Source organism: Salmo salar, chromosome 12, assembly GCF_965601325.2.
Source record: "Salmo salar chromosome 12, fSalSal1, whole genome shotgun sequence".
Taxonomy (NCBI): Eukaryota; Metazoa; Chordata; class Actinopteri; order Salmoniformes; family Salmonidae; genus Salmo; species Salmo salar.
This window is the reverse complement of record NC_138302.1, coordinates 63,581,506-63,598,951: the sequence shown is the minus strand read 5'-3', so window position 1 is coordinate 63,598,951 and position 17,446 is coordinate 63,581,506. Positions and strand designations below refer to the sequence as shown.

General features: G+C 42.9%; 1 protein-coding gene across 3 annotated transcripts in view; it reads right to left on the bottom strand.

The window, feature by feature from the left end:
* Positions 1-17,446, bottom strand: part of LOC106565442 (transmembrane protein 198) — a 26,840-nt gene extending 9,394 nt beyond the window's left edge. The window contains exons 1-2 of one of the 3 annotated variants that reach the window (XM_045691604.2): positions 15,803-16,378; positions 12,250-12,345 (exon numbers count right to left, since the gene is read on the bottom strand). The gene's annotated coding sequence lies outside the window, so the exon portion shown is untranslated. Of the gene's footprint in view, positions 1-12,249; positions 12,346-15,802; positions 16,379-17,355 lie in introns of those variants that run through there. The other 2 variants (XM_014132586.3, XM_014132584.3) reach the window with 2 other exon arrangements.

Sequence of the window (17,446 nt, the reverse complement as noted above, 5' to 3'; positions counted from 1 at the left end):
GGAGTCCTTGCCTCTCAGGGATAATGGAGCCATTATGGGGCGGCACAAAGGCTCCGAGACCCCAGCCGTGACCTCTACAGGCACACACAGCAAAGCATGCTGGGAGAGAGGGGCAGACAACATAGAGATGGAGGCAACCAAGGGAAAGGAGGCGGTGTGTGTGTGTACGTGTGTGTGTACCTGTGTGTGTACGTGTGTGTGTTTTCCATTGAGCATGTGGGTGGTTGAAGGGAGTAGATGGGGTCTAGCTGGTAACTGTCCAGACTGCTGATATTGTCACCCATTCTCACAAAATAAGGAGGAAGTGACGTGGCTCCATGTCTAGTCTTGGAGCTCTTGGGGGCCAAGGCGCAGAAGTAGAAGTTGAGAAATACTCTCTTCGATACATTTTGATGAAGTACATATTGAATGACCTCATTAGAATATAACATTTCTCGGCATTGTCATGACAACTTTAAACTTTAAATTTCTACTTGTAAAACATAAGATCTAGCATCACTTGTATATTTTGTACTTAAAATAAAAACAAAAAATCTATTATTTACATTGCATTCAGTCGCATAAGATGCCACCTATTCTAGTTATTGTATTGCTGCTATACAACTCATCTACTCTGCTGATCTCTAGCACTGCATCTCAGTGCTAGAGACGTCACTATAGACCCTGGTTTGATTCCAGGCTGTATCACAACCGGCCGTGATTTGGAGTCCCATAGGGCAGCGCACAATTGGCTCAGCATCGTTAGGGGTTGGCCGGGTTAGGCCGTCATTGTAAATAAGAATTTGTTCTTAACTGACTTGCTGCTAGTGCTGTATGAGTACAGAGATAAACAAAAAGCAAATGTTTTAGCGGTAAGCCTCACAGTCACACTTATAGATGACTGAGCATGTTGGTATGAAATAACCTTGGAACAAATTACTTTAGAATGTTGTCTGACAAACACCAGGGAGGGAGGGACGGAGGGTGGGACGGAGGGAGGGTGGGACGGGGTTAGCTCAAGCCACAACAGCTGAGAGACAGACAAGACCATGCCCGGGTTCCCCACATAGCTAATTGGGTGTGTTTAATTACCCACTGAGGGGTTTGCTGGGGTGTGAGAAAGGTCGGGGATTCCAAGGTGCTCTGGCTTTAAGGCAGGGGAACAGCTGAGAATTCAACATTAGAGCCCAGCTGTTTGGAGGCACAGGTTGGCACAGGGGGGGTATGTGTGACTGTGCCATGGTCTCCCCCTGACTGGGCATGATGCCCGTGGGTCTACAGCTACCCCCCTTTACAGCTGCAGCTATAAACGTAATCCTCCATGACCACTAATGCCAAAAACCGTGCCCACCGTGTCCTGCCCAAAGACTGGAGAACAGTCTGGACATGATGGGAGCAACACACTTCATGGCATCCATCTTGTACCAACTGTGGTTGCCGTAGAGAAACATGCATGGATTCATAAATACTTGTTAACATGGTTGGAATATTGTCCTGACCATGGCTGCCCCCTAAAGCAAACCATAAGAACAAATAACATAGATAAATGCATATGTTTTCCAGACTAGGTTATTGGGTTTCCTGACCCTCCACCCACAAGGCCGGAAACTTTAACCTCAAACCTCTGACCCCTAACCCCACTTCCCCCTCTGCTCTCTCATTGGCAGGAAGCTGTAGCCCAGAAGAGGAAGTGGAGATCAGTGGCAGGGCTGTTTTGGAGGTGACCCTTCCCTGAGGGCAGGAAGCAGAGCAGGAAGAGCAGAGTTGGATTTGGAGGCTGGAGCGTCAACACCAACACTGCTTATCTGACTAGTTAAATCTAGTTTCAAGTTTCAAAGTTTATTCGCCGTAAAACAGTACAGTGAAATGATTACCTTGAGAGCTCTTTCCCAACAATGCAGTGATAATAATAATATAGAAGATAATTATAGAAAATAGAATAAAACATTACAATTAAAATAAAAACCACACAAGAACTACGATGTGAGTTAAAGAAACAGGAGAATGCAAGTATATACAGGTCAGTACCAGTACCTTATTCAATGTGCAGGGTTACTGGAGTGGTTGTATATACAGGTCAGTACCAGTACCTTATTCAATGTGCAGGGTTACTGGAGTGGTTGTATATACAGGTCAGTACCAGTACCTTATTCAATGTGCAGGGGTACTGGAGTGGTTGTATATACAGGTCAGTACCAGTACCTTATTCAATGTGTAGGGTTACTGGAGTGGTTGTATATACAGGTCAGTACCAGTACCTTATTCAATGTGCAGGGTTACTGGAGTGGTTGTATATACAGGTCAGTACCAGTACCTTATTCAATGTGTAGGGTTACTGGAGTGGTTGTATATACAGGTCAGTACCAGTACCTTATTCAATGTGTAGGGGTACTGGAGTGGTTGTATATACAGGTCAGTACCAGTACCTTATTCAATGTGCAGGGTTACTGGAGTGGTTGTATATACAGGTCAGTACCAGTACCTTATTCAATGTGTAGGGTTACTGGAGTGGTTGTATATACAGGTCAGTACCAGTACCTTATTCAATGTGTAGAGGTACTGGAGTGGTTGTATATACAGGTCAGTACCAGTACCTTATTCAATGTGTAGGGGTACTGGAGTGGTTGTATATCAGTACCAGTACCTTATTCAATGTGTAGGGTTACTGGAGTGGTTGTATATACAGGTCAGTACCAGTACCTTATTCAATGTGTAGGGTTACTGGAGTGGTTGTATATACAGGTCAGTACCAGTACCTTATCCAATGTGCAGGGTTACTGGAGTGGTTGTATATCAGTACCAGTACCTTATTCAATGTGCAGGGTTACTGGAGTGGTTGTATATCAGTACCAGTACCTTATTCAATGTGTAGGGTTACTGGAGTGGTTGTATATACAGGTCAGTACCAGTACCTTATTCAATGTGCAGGGTTACTGGAGTGGTTGTATATACAGGTCAGTACCAGTACCTTATTCAATGTGCAGGGTTACTGGAGTGGTTGTATATACAGGTCAGTACCAGTACCTTATTCAATGTGTAGGGGTACTGGAGTGGTTGTATATACAGGTCAGTACCAGTACCTTAGTCAATGTGTAGGGTTACTGGAGTGGCTGTATATACAGGTCAGTACCAGTACCTTATTCAATGTGTAGAGGTACTGGAGTGGTTGTATATACAGGTCAGTACCAGTACCTTATTCAATGTGTAGGGGTACTGGAGTGGTTGTATATACAGGTCAGTACCAGTACCTTATTCAATGTGTAGGGTTACTGGAGTGGTTGTATATACAGGTCAGTACCAGTACCTTATTCAATGTGTAGGGGTACTGGAGTGGTTGTATATACAGGTCAGTACCAGTACCTTATTCAATGTGTAGGGGTACTGGAGTGGTTGTATATCAGTACCAGTACCTTATTCAATGTGTAGGGGTACTGGAGTGGTTGTATATACAGGTCAGTACCAGTACCTTATTCAATGTGCAGGGTTACTGGAGTGGTTGTATATACAGGTCAGTACCAGTACCTTATTCAATGTGTAGGGGTACTGGAGTGGTTGTATATCAGTACCAGTACCTTATTCAATGTGTAGGGGTACTGGAGTGGTTGTATATACAGGTCAGTACCAGTACCTTATTCAATGTGTAGGGGTACTGGAGTGGTTGTATATACAGGTCAGTACCAGTACCTTATTCAATGTGTAGGGTTACTGGAGTGGTTGTATATACAGGTCAGTACCAGTACCTTATTCAATGTGCAGGGTTACTGGAGTGGTTGTATATACAGGTCAGTACCAGTACCTTATTCAATGTGCAGGGTTACTGGAGTGGTTGTATATACAGGTCAGTACCAGTACCTTATTCAATGTGTAGGGGTACTGGAGTGGTTGTATATACAGGTCAGTACCAGTACCTTAGTCAATGTGTAGGGTTACTGGAGTGGTTGTATATACAGGTCAGTACCAGTACCTTATTCAATGTGTAGGGTTACTGGAGCGGTTGTATATACAGGTCAGTACCAGTACCTTATTCAATGTGTAGGGTTACTGGAGTGGTTGTATATACAGGTCAGTACCAGTACCTTATTCAATGTGTAGGGGTACTGGAGTGGTTGTATATACAGGTCAGTACCAGTACCTTATTCAATGTGTAGGGGTACTGGAGTGGTTGTATATACAGGTCAGTACCAGTACCTTATTCAATGTGTAGGGGTACTGGAGTGGTTGTATATCAGTACCAGTACCTTATTCAATGTGTAGGGGTACTGGAGTGGTTGTATATACAGGTCAGTACCAGTACCTTATTCAATGTGCAGGGTTACTGGAGTGGTTGTATATACAGGTCAGTACCAGTACCTTATTCAATGTGTAGGGGTACTGGAGTGGTTGTATATCAGTACCAGTACCTTATTCAATGTGTAGGGGTACTGGAGTGGTTGTATATACAGGTCAGTACCAGTACCTTATTCAATGTGTAGGGGTACTGGAGTGGTTGTATATACAGGTCAGTACCAGTACCTTATTCAATGTGTAGGGTTACTGGAGTGGTTGTATATACAGGTCAGTACCAGTACCTTAATCAATGTGCAGGGTTACTGGAGTGGTTGTATATACAGGTCAGTACCAGTACCGTATTCAATGTGTAGGGTTACTGGAGTGGTTGTATATACAGGTCAGTACCAGTACCTTATTCAATGTGTAAGGTTACTGGAGTGGTTGTATATACAGGTCAGTACCAGTACCTTATTCAATGTGTAGGGGTACTGGAGTGGTTGTATATACAGGTCAGTACCAGTACCTTATTCAATGTGTAGGGTTACTGGAGTGGTTGAGGAGGGTTTATACATAAAAGGTGACTGATAGTAGGGCCAAAGATATCCACTGTCAAGACTTTTAAATGTACAATGTTTTGACTGAAGCACACTTATTTTAGTCTTACCTCAATTTGTTTCTAATTTATGGGCAAATCCCGATGTATACAGTATCTAGATTTTTTTCTCTAAATAAATTTGGTTGTACAATTAAAGGTCAAATTCACTGTATTTCAAACAGTCAGCAATAATCTCATGAATTCAGGGCTTGTGAAATTATACCTAGGCCACAACCAATAATCCCTGATCTGGCTTTCAAGTACGTCTATGAAATGTCCTTTTTGTTACAAATGTAACCAGACCCACGCACAATGCACATCCACTAATACTGACTAACTTCTGGTAGCAGACACTATAGATAAATAACAGGTCTCATAAACAATCCCTCAAACAAAAGCCCCCTGCTAGTGAGTAGCCAGCTAATCTTTATATTTCACCCTTCTGTGTGTCTCCAACTGTTTGAACAGCATGCCTGTCCACCTTTTTCAGATGCTGAAATCAAGTGGCCTACCTTATTTCTCAGAAGGAGAACAAGTTGACAATTACTTAGATAATTGTGTTTTATGCTTATTGCACATGTATAAAACACAGACTAGAAAGCTAGCATAGCAGTCTGTGGCTAAAATGCTGCTAGCGCTAGGTGACAAACTGAGCATTCATTTTCCAGAATCAATGTTCATGGATACTCCTGTTTTAGAAGTCTGCTCTGCGTGTAATTTGAGAAGTTGAGACATAAAAAGGGTATAGTTAGAAAGGGCATCTTCTCCTCTGTTACAGTAAAATAATGTCTTTCAGTGTCCATATGACCGCTTGTCAGAGAGGAAGAAGTGATCTCTCATCTTTGTTGTTGGCAGGGCGAGGGGCTTGGTGATGTGTGTGTGTGTGTGTGTGTGTGTGTGTGTGTGTGTGTGTGTGTGTGTGTGTGTGTGTGTGGGGGGGAAATGGGAAGGTGCAGTCACAGCAGAAGGGGCGAAGGAGACGAGCCCAAATAGACATGAGAACAAGCGGACATAAACGCTCTTTTACTTATATAATATATATATATATATATATTATATATATATAAAAATAAAAATCTTACCATAAAGGCATTTGGAATACTCCTCTAAAATATGAATTAATTAATTAATTTGATAAATCGCCCAGCCAAAAGTGACTAGTAGCAGGAATATATAAAAACTTATGATACACTAACAAAAAAGGGTTCCAAACGGGTTCTTCGGCTGTCCCCATAAGATAACTATTTTGGGTTCGACGTATAACTCTCTGTGGAACGGGTTCTTCGGCTGTCCCCATAAGATAACTATTTTGGGTTCGACGTATAACTCTCTGTGGAACGGGTTCTTCGGCTGTCCCCATAAGATAACTATTTTGGGTTCGACGTATAACTCTCTGTGGAACGGGTTCTGACTGGAACCAAAATGGGTTCTTCAAAGGCTTCTACTACAGGGATAGCCCGAAGAACCCTTTTAGGTTCTAGATAGCACCTTTTTTCCTCTATAATATACTAATGGTAATACTGTATATACAGGAGTAATTGTGACCAGTAGCAGGATAAATAATGTTATTGGCAATCAATAATCAATGGGCAGCAGCGTAATGGAGAAATAAATGTAATCAATAATCACTTAAGCAGCAGCGTAGGTTGTGTCTGAGTGGGTAAAGACCTGTGGATGGACATAAAGTCAAGTGTGGATAGTCTGTGGGAGAGGGAGAGCAGTAGTTGTTAGCCACGGCCAGCAGATAGAAGCTGGTTAGAAACGTAGATCCAATAGGTTATAGGGTATAGCTCCAATAGGATCACAGCATAACAGACTCACATAGTAGTTCTGCGATAGTGTTTTGAATGCCTTGGCTATTACAACACGTCGACCATGGGTTCAGCTGCATTTGTCGGTTCTCTAAACAATTGAAATAAAAACACTCCACATGTTCAAAATGATCTCAGAACTGATGATAATGATTGTGTTTATATGGGCCTTTCATCCATGGATCCAGATGCACTCACTCATGCTCTAATGTCTGAGACACACTTTGATATCAACATTCACAGCCTAGTGGCAGAAACAATGAGAGAATGTTCTCTGGCTCGCAACTTGAACACAACTTGTGTACAAACAAAGTCCCCTCCTTTTTTTTTTTATGTGGTCAAATAGGTAAAATACGCTCGCTGGGTAGATGAACAAATCCTCCTGAGTTTGAATAACCCCTCTCGCTGACCTGTCCGAACCTTTACTTTCATGTTGAAACATGGTCACTAATTATTTTTAATTAAATCAATTCCACTAATGAAAGACATGTTGATCCATGATGCACCAAGACCTCTTCCATTTTGTTCTCATAAAGTCAAATTGCCGCACAAAATAGACCTCGTCGTGGCTAAATTGATCTTGTCGTTCTTGAGGAATGCTTGAGGCAGTCCTGACAAGTGGAACAGCTGTTTTGAGCAGAGAATGAAAACATGAAAATCCCGCTTTTTAATCAGGCTGTTCCATTTGGGAGCTCATTTGACAGGAAATGGAGGGACAAAACTCGTTCATCATTCCATCTCCAAAACAAGGAGAAAATGAGATGCACTCCACATGAGATCTGACAGTGTTTGACAGTGGTCTACTGGGAGACAACCACAGACAGCGTCGCTTTTATCTCTTATAAGGCAAAGAATGGATACTATGTTGTATTGAGGAGGAATATAAATACCAAAGTTACAAGTTATTAAGTGAATTTTCACCCCCCCCAGAAATGTATCATGAGATGACCCCTACGGTAAAGCACAGATCTATGATAACCTTTACTCATCCACGCTGACTAAGGAAGGAAATGATTCATCTGAACATGAAACGAGAATGGAATGAATGACCTACTAGTCCTAAGGACCTCCTTTCACATCCTCGCATTGACTTTTTTTCCTGAAGTTGGTGATAAAGCGAGAGCTCGCCATCGTTCTCTCTCTCAGACTGTCTCTGTCTCTCTTCTCCCTAAATCTCTGACCAGTGCCTCTCAAACAACACTTTGTTCCTCAAGAGTAAATGAGGCAGAGGGGGGCCTTGCAGTGATTTTGGCACCGTGGCACCCCTTCCTACATGCCTCCAGCCTTCATTCAGCCAGGCTTGGCCGAGAGCAGAGAGCTCTCCCCATGAATGTCCCCACTGTTTTCTGGACCCTATAGTGCTCGCCAAAGAGAGAGAGAGAGCGAGAGCACGAGAGAGCGAGAGAATGTAGGCTGTAAACCCTTCAGAAAGTAGTAATTACAGAGTGAGAATGTATAGAAAGTCATTTGAGGGGCAGTAAGTTTACAACAAGGCCTAACACTGACATGCACTCTAAGACCATACACACTGACCTTTCAAACATGTGCAGATGTTCCAAAATAACAAACCTCTGTAAAGTCATGATAAAAGATCATACATCACTATCCAACACCCCAAACCATTTGGTATTAGGATCCCCATTAGCTGTCGCGAAAGCAGCAGCTATTCTTCCTGGGGTCCACACAAAAACATAAAACATGACCTAATACAGAACATGAATAAACAAGAACAGAACTACATCAATTAGAAAGTATCTACTTTTCAACTTCTATGTAACATATACATTTCTTCACTTCCAGACAAGCCAGTACCTGTGAAAACTGTCTCTGATGGTGTACACATCTTTTATACTACGTCTGAATGAGTTTCCAGGAAACCCACTGTTTAACACATGGTCTAACACAGTCTAACATACTGTATAGCCCTTTAAATATTCAAATAGTTTAACAGTCTCAGAGAGAGTTCCTATTTTCCATCAAGCCCGTCCACTCCACGCTTGCCTTTGAGAAAAGCCCAGACAATGAAGGCCTTTCAACTCTGATCTTAGAGAGCTCCTGATAAAATAGGGGGAAAGCGTACAGTAAGAGGAGTAACAGAGAAACAATGAGAGGCCTTTTCGAGAGGCAGAGTCACGTGTGTATGATACACGCGGACACACAAGAAGACACACCCCTACTTCCACGCACGTTCCAACACAACTCTCACTAACACCCAGACAGACTTGCAGATTCAAGGCGCAGGCGCACGCACACGCGCACACACACGCACACACAAAATATGCATCAACAGACCCACACATCACACACCCACACACTCACGCAAATATACAAACTCCAATCCACATATTCTAATTATCCCCACCCATGCGCATCAAGAATTCCATGTTTATACAAACTGGGAAGCCTTTTTCCACAGACTGGCAATGTGAATGTAGAGCAGAGCCAGATATTCCCTCCATCTCCATTATAATTCCAATCAGTTGTTAAATAGCCTACAAGTGAAATAGGCTATAATAACAATATCTGATTATTTGGATAGTAAATGTAGTGTACTTATCATTAAAGTAAAAGGGTGATGTGGGGTCTTTGTGAGAGCAAACATCCAACATAACAATTAGGTCTCCACGTCACACAGTTTACACAGCAACGAGACTAGAAAGGATTTAGACATAATGATATAGAGAGTCATTACAAGGCCAGATTAGGTGGAGTACGAGGGAGTCACTATGAACACAAAAACCATTGAGTGGATGCCTAGCAACAGCAAGTGGAAAATATTCACCTAAATGTTGAGGTCAGTCAGGTTCCAATGTTTTTACAAAAACATTTTTTCACCCCTTTTTCATGGTAGTTACAGTCTTGTCTCATCGCTGCAACTCCCGTACGGATTCGGGAGAGGCAAAGGTCGAGAGCCGTTCGTCCTCCGAAACACAACCCAACCAAGCCACACTGCTTCTTGACACAATGCCCAACTAACCCGGAAGTCAGCCGTACCAATGCATCGGAGGTACACCTGGCGACCGTGTCAGCGCACACTGCACCCGGCCAGCCACAGGAGTCGCTAGTGCACGATGGGACAAGAACATCCCTACCGGCCAAACCCTCCCTTAACCCAGACGACACTGGGCCAATTGTGTGTTGCCCCATGGGTCTCCAGGTCGCAGCCAGCTGTGACAGAGCCTGGACTCGAACCCAGAATCTCTAGTGGGACAGCCTTAGACCACTGCGCCACTCGGGAGGCACAGGTTTGAATGTTAAATTGTAATAGCTCATCTCAAATATTGCATATATCTCTTTAACTGTCAAGTGTCTGGACAAGTCCACAATATTCTGCTGAGGTAATGTTCAAATCTAACAGCACTGTAAATGTTAGCCTGCTTGTTAAGCTACTATCTGTAAGTAACAGTTGAATGGTCCTTGTATAAATGTATCTGAGTTGAGAGTTTAATCAAAATGATACTGAGTTGCAACTCCTTTTGCCCTCAGAACTGCCTCAATTTGTTGGGGCATGGACTCTACATGGAGTCGAAAGCGTTCCACAGGGATGCTGGCCCATTCTGACTCCAATACCACCCACAGTTGTGTCAAATTGACTGGATGTCCTTTGGGTGGTGGACCATTCTTGATACACATGGGAAAATATTGAGCATGAAAAACCCAGCAGCGTTGCAGTTCTTGACACACTCAAACCAGTGTGCCTGGCACATACAACCATACCCCGCTCAAAGGCACTTAAATATTTTGTCTTGCCCATTCACCCTCTGAATGGCACTCATACACAATCCATATCTCAATTGTCTCAAGGCTTAAAAATCCTTCTTTAACCTGTTTCCTCCCCTTCATCTACACTGATTGAAGTGGATTTGATAGGCAACATCAATAAGGATCATAGCTTTCACCTTGATTCACCTGGACAGTCTATCTCATGAAAAGAGCAGGAGTTCCTTATATTTGGTACACTCAGTGTACATATTACTTGCGGTAACAGCTAGACTTTATCTACTGTAGCGTGGAGTTGGAGTGATGGGCCTTGAAGTGTTCACTATCCCACAAAGCGTCTCTGTATCTCTGGTCTCTGCCACTTACAGCAGCGCAGAACTGCTCTTCTATTCCACCCAACGTCTGTTTGTCTGGTGCTAGGGTATAATTGTACCTCCTTATGGTCTCTCCCGTCCTAAAATATCTCCCATAACCCCTCCTTCGTGTACACTACAAAGTTTCTCTGGCATCCTCTTAGCCAAAAGAAAACAACATCACCCAATACTTTGAGTCTATGAATGGGTGTGAGTGGAACTCCAAGACTCCAAAAACCAGTGCTACCCCTCTTTTAGGTAGTCGGCTCGGTTAATGAGACAACAGGTCTCTTCCAAACCCAAATACTTCTCCACCGCCCCTCCTAGGCTAACGCTACAGGACAAGACTCTGTCCATCTCCCGGCCTAACCCACAACAAGCATCTCCTCCTGCCAACAGGGTTCAACATAGCCTCTATTTCCAGGCTTTCTTAACTGTAGAGGCTCATTTGTGGGAGATCCTAGTGTGGTCAGTGTAGAAATACACTCTGCCAGTGCAGAACCAACACAGTCCAGTACAGTAGAGTATAGGCTACTCCAGGGCAGTATATTGCCTAAACCAGGCTTTGGCTTGCCTTGGCTGGGGAGGCAGGTAGCCTAGTGGTTAGAGCATTGGACTAGTAACCGGAAGGTTGCAAGATCGAATCAATGAGCTGACAAGGTAAAAATCTGTCGTTCTGCCCCTGAACAAGGCACTGTTCCTAGGCCGTCATTGAAAATAAGAATTTGTTCTTAACTGACTTGCCTAGTTAAATGAAGGTAAAATAAAAAATTGCCTTGGCTTGTAGAGCAATGCCTCACAACCATGGGATATGACAAAAATCAGGACTGTAACTCATTCAGTATTTGAAGACTATGTTGTATTAGACGACTATGCTGCTGCTAAAATTATTTTTGATTAGGACAAACAAAATTCATAATTTGACCATATTTTTAGGAAGAGGTCATCATTTCATGGACTCTTCGAAGGAAGAAAAAAAACATGAAAAAAGTGGGGCAAGTTAGGTCCAAAAAAACAATTTTCACCAACTCAAATGAATTTATAGAGGTTTCATGATGCTTGTATCTAAACCAAAGTAAATCATTTAAAGATTGTTCTATACATCTGTTGGGGTCTCGATAAGCTTCAATATGAGGTCCTTAACCTAGCATGAAAAGGCATCCTTGTAGCTGTGTGGGCTAATATAGTCAAAATGGTTGCCTTGGGGTAAGTTGAGCCAATGGTTGAGCCAACGGCAAGTTGAGCAAATTGAAGTGTTTTCTTCCCAGGCATAATGCAAGGCATTATCGCTGGAATATGAGGTAACAACAAGGCCTGGGCCTATGTTAAAGGTGTTTTAAAAAGTACTAAGTGTTTGTTAGGTTTTTAAGCCTGTGTTAAAAGATGCTTAAAATTATTAAAAGACAAAAAAGCAATTGTGATTTTGTTGAATTGTGTTTGGGAAATAAAGATACACATGGTTTTAAAAAAGGTAGCGGTAATATTTCATTCAGTAAAGAAATGTGTAGGTGGCTTAACTTACCCCATTCCCGGAGTGAGTTGTGCCAAGAGACGAGCTATGTTTTCAAAACTGTTACGTTCACATGAATTGTGATTATTTCCAGGGATACACAACATCCTGAAATATATGTAGATATCTTTGTTAGAAAGAATACTGGTAACACTTTATTTGGATAGTCCATCTGTAGATACTCTACAGACTATCAGTAACATTTCAACTATCTACTAACCCTAAACCTAGCCCTAACCTGACCCTAAACTTAACCCTTACCCTAGCCTTATTCTAAAACTAACCATAACCTTAGCAAGCAGTTGCTTATCAACAGAGAGTTTGTTGATAGTATGACCATCTACAGATAGACAACCCGGACTCTCCAAATAAAGTGTGACCAGAACACTATATTTCCATTGATTACTATATTGATGACTATATATTTCCATTGATGCTGAATGTAAAAAATTGCTTAAAATACCCCACTCTCCCCTACTGTGACTGGGAGTCAACACTTCATATAGAGTGTGATAACATACAAGAACACTGCAGCCTCGACTGCTAGCTTAAATACTGTATCACTGAAGCTTTTCTCTATCAGAACTCAAGCCGATAAAGTAGCTGAAATCCACATTACAGTACTACTGTGTCCCCTCTCTGAATTGCAAGGGGTTAAAGTGAAAGGAGCGAGCGGAGGGGTTAAACCAGGAATTAAGGGTAATCCCAGACACTTCTGAGGTACTGAGGTAGAACAGCAGGAGACAGAGACGTGTGGCCAGCCAGAGTAGGAATGCTAATCTGGGTTTTATTCAAGGGTTCAGAGGATGGAGACATGGATCAAGTCATTGCCCAGTGACAGGATATTACTGTACTATGAAGGCCTGCGCTTTCAAACAGAGCTAGCCTTGTTTTTCTAAGCTCTTGTCCAGTGACCTAGCTACTTGAAGGTCTGTGACACAAAGAAACTAGACAGTGAGACGGATTGAGGAGTAGAGAGTGTTGGGATTCTTGAGACACGGTTTAGAATGTTACTTGGCATTATAATCAATTAAATGCATCTGGTGATAAACATTATCATGTGAGAGACTGCCCTTGTCTGCATATTCAAGGACGTCTGCTCTGTGCAGTCATTACTTCCAGTTTTACCGTAACCAATTTTACAATGCGGATATAGATACAAAACACTGGGGTATCCAGACCCAGAACACGTCTATGAAGAGAGGTCCCTGTACATGATAAGAAACAAAAAGTTAGAGGATCTATCAATCACAGCCCTGAAATAGCCAGATGCTGAGAACAAACAGGCTTGTCAGACCATGGAAAGTTCAACTTCAACAAACTTTCAGTTCTACATTATCTCAAAACTGCCAACTCGGCAGGTCCTCCCGAGTGAAGCAGTGGTCTAAGGCACTGCATCACGGTGCTTGAGATGTCACTACAGACCCGGGTTCTATCCCACAGCCGGCCGTGACCAGGAGACCCATGAGCCGGCGCACAATTGGCCCAGCGTTGTCATGGTTAGGGGAGGGACGCGGACTTTGGTCGCCAGCTGGACGGTGTTTCCTCCGACACATTGGTGCGGCTGGCTTCCGGGTTAAGCGAGCATTGTGTCAAGAAGCAGTGCGGCTTGGCAGGGTCATGTTTCTGAGGACGCATGACCCTCGACCTTCGCCTCTCCCGCATCCGTAGGGGAGTTGCAGCGATAAGACAACTACCAATTGGATATTCTGGTGAAAAAGGGGTAAAAGTACAAAATACATATATATAAAAAACTGCCAACCATACATACATACATAAAGGGCCAGGATATCCAACAGCGTTACAGATCAACAGGACAGGGAGTGTGCCTCGGATGCTGCACTCTCCAACCCCCTCCCTGATGGTATACCACTTTCCCAGGCTTTGCAACAGCAGTCTTATTTAAACACGACCTCTCCCCACCCCCTCACCTCTCCTCACTCCTCCTACAGATGAAGAGACGCTAAGCTAACGTTGAGACCTTTCAACTCTCTGACGGTTCATGTAGTTGGCCGGAACAAACGAGCCTCGGCAGGGTTGACCTCTGCTACCACAGCTGATGGTCTATAATGGGGGTGTGGAGTGGACAGTCAGTAAAGACAGTAGAGTAGAGGACTTTTTTACTTCACATGGACACCACCAGTAGAAGAGTTTCCACAATAAGGCCTGACTGACCAGTGACTATGATGAATAACATAGCCTTCACTGAGTCAGGGCTACAATAAGGCCAGACAAGTTTGTCTCTCCTCTTACCTCTCCTTTCCAATCTGACCCTGTTTCAACCCTGGTCCTTAAGCAGGGCTGACGCCATGCAGGTTGAAAATATTGTCAACCTGTTCACCCTGGGATAAAAATGCCAGTGTGAAAATGGCTATTGGAGAAAACCATGGATGGATTTCCAGTCGCTATACATCTCACCTATGTACTCTCAAATCAGTGGTGGTGAGTGAAAGTAGACAATCAGGAAATTAAAGTAGTTCAGAACATCTTGGTCTTCTTTCTAGCCAGACAGAATTAGGACATCCCTGGTGGCTGAGGCTGAGACGGGCCCCTCCTGAGGTCAAGCCCTAGGCTGCTGGTTGGGGGACCCAGAGAGTGATGAGTGCTTCAGCGCTAATTAAAAGGTAAGAGTGGAAAAACAGCTCATCCACAGAACACTACAGGCCTTCAAGGACTAGGAGTTAAGTAACACACCCCAACATTTACCGTCTGCTCTTTCCTCCTCTCTTTGATCTGCCTCTCTCTCTTTCTCTCTCCAGAGCTGGGAAGGGCCCCATCTCTGCATTTTCCCAGAGTGGTTGAGGCAAAGCCATCTGGCCCTAGCTAGTCGACTGGCTTTTTTTTTAGGGGGGGGGGGGGGCTAGCTGGGGGATGTGGGAGAGAGCATTGAGGGGGGTGTAACTAGAGACGCTGTGTGACTCCTCTGCCACCGAGGGACCCCCCCCCAAAAAAGCAAGGTGTAACTATAGCTAACAAGGAGAAAATACATAACAATGCTTATCTGGTCAATAAGATCAGGAATGCACATCTGATCATGATAACAGTTGGTTAAGATAACAAGCAATCAATTTCAGGCTTTTCTCCATACAAAGGCTAACTGCCCAAGTTGTTTACATTGTTATCTTCTGTCTGATAGCCCAATAGGTTCTACTGAAATTATCTTGAGACAGAGCCCAGACATAAATTTACTGGAGAGTGACATCAAAAGGATATGATAAATTACTGAATGAATAAAACAAAAATGCAAGTTTAGCCTATACTTACTCTATAGAATTAATTATTAAAATCATGTTGTTACCTTATTAAGAAGGGTGTATAGTCACTAAAACAAGTTTATACGCATCCCCCAGCAGACTTCTTCAAACAGCAGGGAAAATATCCAATGTAACAGAAGGAGCTCTTCTACAGGAACTACACTTACATTTCACAGTAGGATTCTGTTACATTGGATCTTTCTCCTGCTGTTTGAAGGAGCCTAAAGTTAATATATTGACTTGTCTGCGGTGGAAGAATAATGGGCTGTAATTTCCAATAATTTATTTATGCTGTACAAAATAACACTTACCGACTGCGAACGGTTATGTGGGTCTGTTTCCGTGAGAATTGTCAGGCATAAACACAACGGAAAACAACAGAACATCGAAGCAGCAGTGGAAAAACAGGTTCCTATGCACATACAGTGAGCACAAAAAAAAAGTCCCACTTCACTGTTTTTACAACAAAAGTCGGCTATTCAAAAGGAATCAGCCACGTTCTCGTCTTCTTCGAAAACTGTGTCCAAAATTAAATCGGTCGGGCGTTATTTACACTCTCAACGGATGAGCTTGCGTGAACTTGAGCTCTTGGTTGATCATGTTTATTCATAAATTCCATGGCATTGTATTAACAATCTGTTTGTCAGTTGGCGAGCTAGTCACGTCTGTAAAAAGTTAGCTACAGCGAGCCAAATGTCTCTCCCTTTACCCCTTTTCCTTTACACACCTCCTCTTTCCCCCTCTCTGACGTGACGTGGACTGTATATCGATACCCAAGGGGATCTAGTTCTCTCGAGCTCTAATCTACTTTATTTTAAAATAGTATTTTTCTCCACGAGAGAGTGGCTCTCTCCCCCCTCCAACGGCCAACGCCAACAGACCATCTGGAATTGCCTGTTGCATTCAAATGTGGGACTCGAAGGGGGAAGTGGAGGCAGGCTAGGCTTAGATGGGATTGAGTTTGTCTTCTACAATAATAACAATAATTATAAAGAATAGATTATAGAAAATATAGAAACGATTATAGATAGGCTATAATATATAATAAATGTGTAATAATTTACAGTAGACCTACTGCACTGTGTGTGTGTGTGTGTGTGTGTGTGTGTGTGTGTGTGTAAGAGGGACGTTTTCAATAGAGCCGATTTTCTAATAGGGTGATTTGAACACAAACAATGTAAGCGACAAGACAATAAATTAGGAACAGGCAGGGGATCCTGCTTGCACATGTGGGGATGGGGGGAGATATTGGCAAAATACCCCACCTCCCAACCATCAAAAATAAACAGATAATTTAACACTTTTCATGACAAACCTCAACCCTGTTCCAAACTATACCACCACCACCACCCTCCTACTACACCTGGCCATAGCAGCCTTATCACCAGTACCTTTATTACATTGAGAACTCTAACCCTTAACCCCTTTCTCATGACCTGGGGTTGATCTGTCTGAAAACCAACTGATTAGAAATCAGTCACCCCACTGAAACAAAGCCTTACAACTTTTGCTTTCCAAAATGTCCTCTGATTCTATATATTTATCTTGTTTTTAGGGGAGCAGTGTTCAAGGACACAATATAATTTAAACTGAATTGTCTTTATACACAACCAATTTTAAGACAAATATAAGTAAACCTAGAACATCGCATTTCCTTGAGTCATTTCTACATTTTCCTAAATAAAACATCAAACTCAAGAGGACATCTGCACACAATGACGTACCGTATTGTTCAAGAAGCTGAAGTACAGTATCATTCTGTGATCAGTATTTGATTGCAGTGTAGGTGTTGTCATTGTAATATTAAACCCTCATCTCTCTGTTCTGCAATGTTTATAAAGGTCTGTGGCTGGATTTACTTCACCTGGGTTTGACTTGAAGCTATGTCATTCTGCATTCTTCTCTCTCAGCGCGGTACAGTCCTGGGGTTCCAGTGCCATTACAGACAGGCAGCA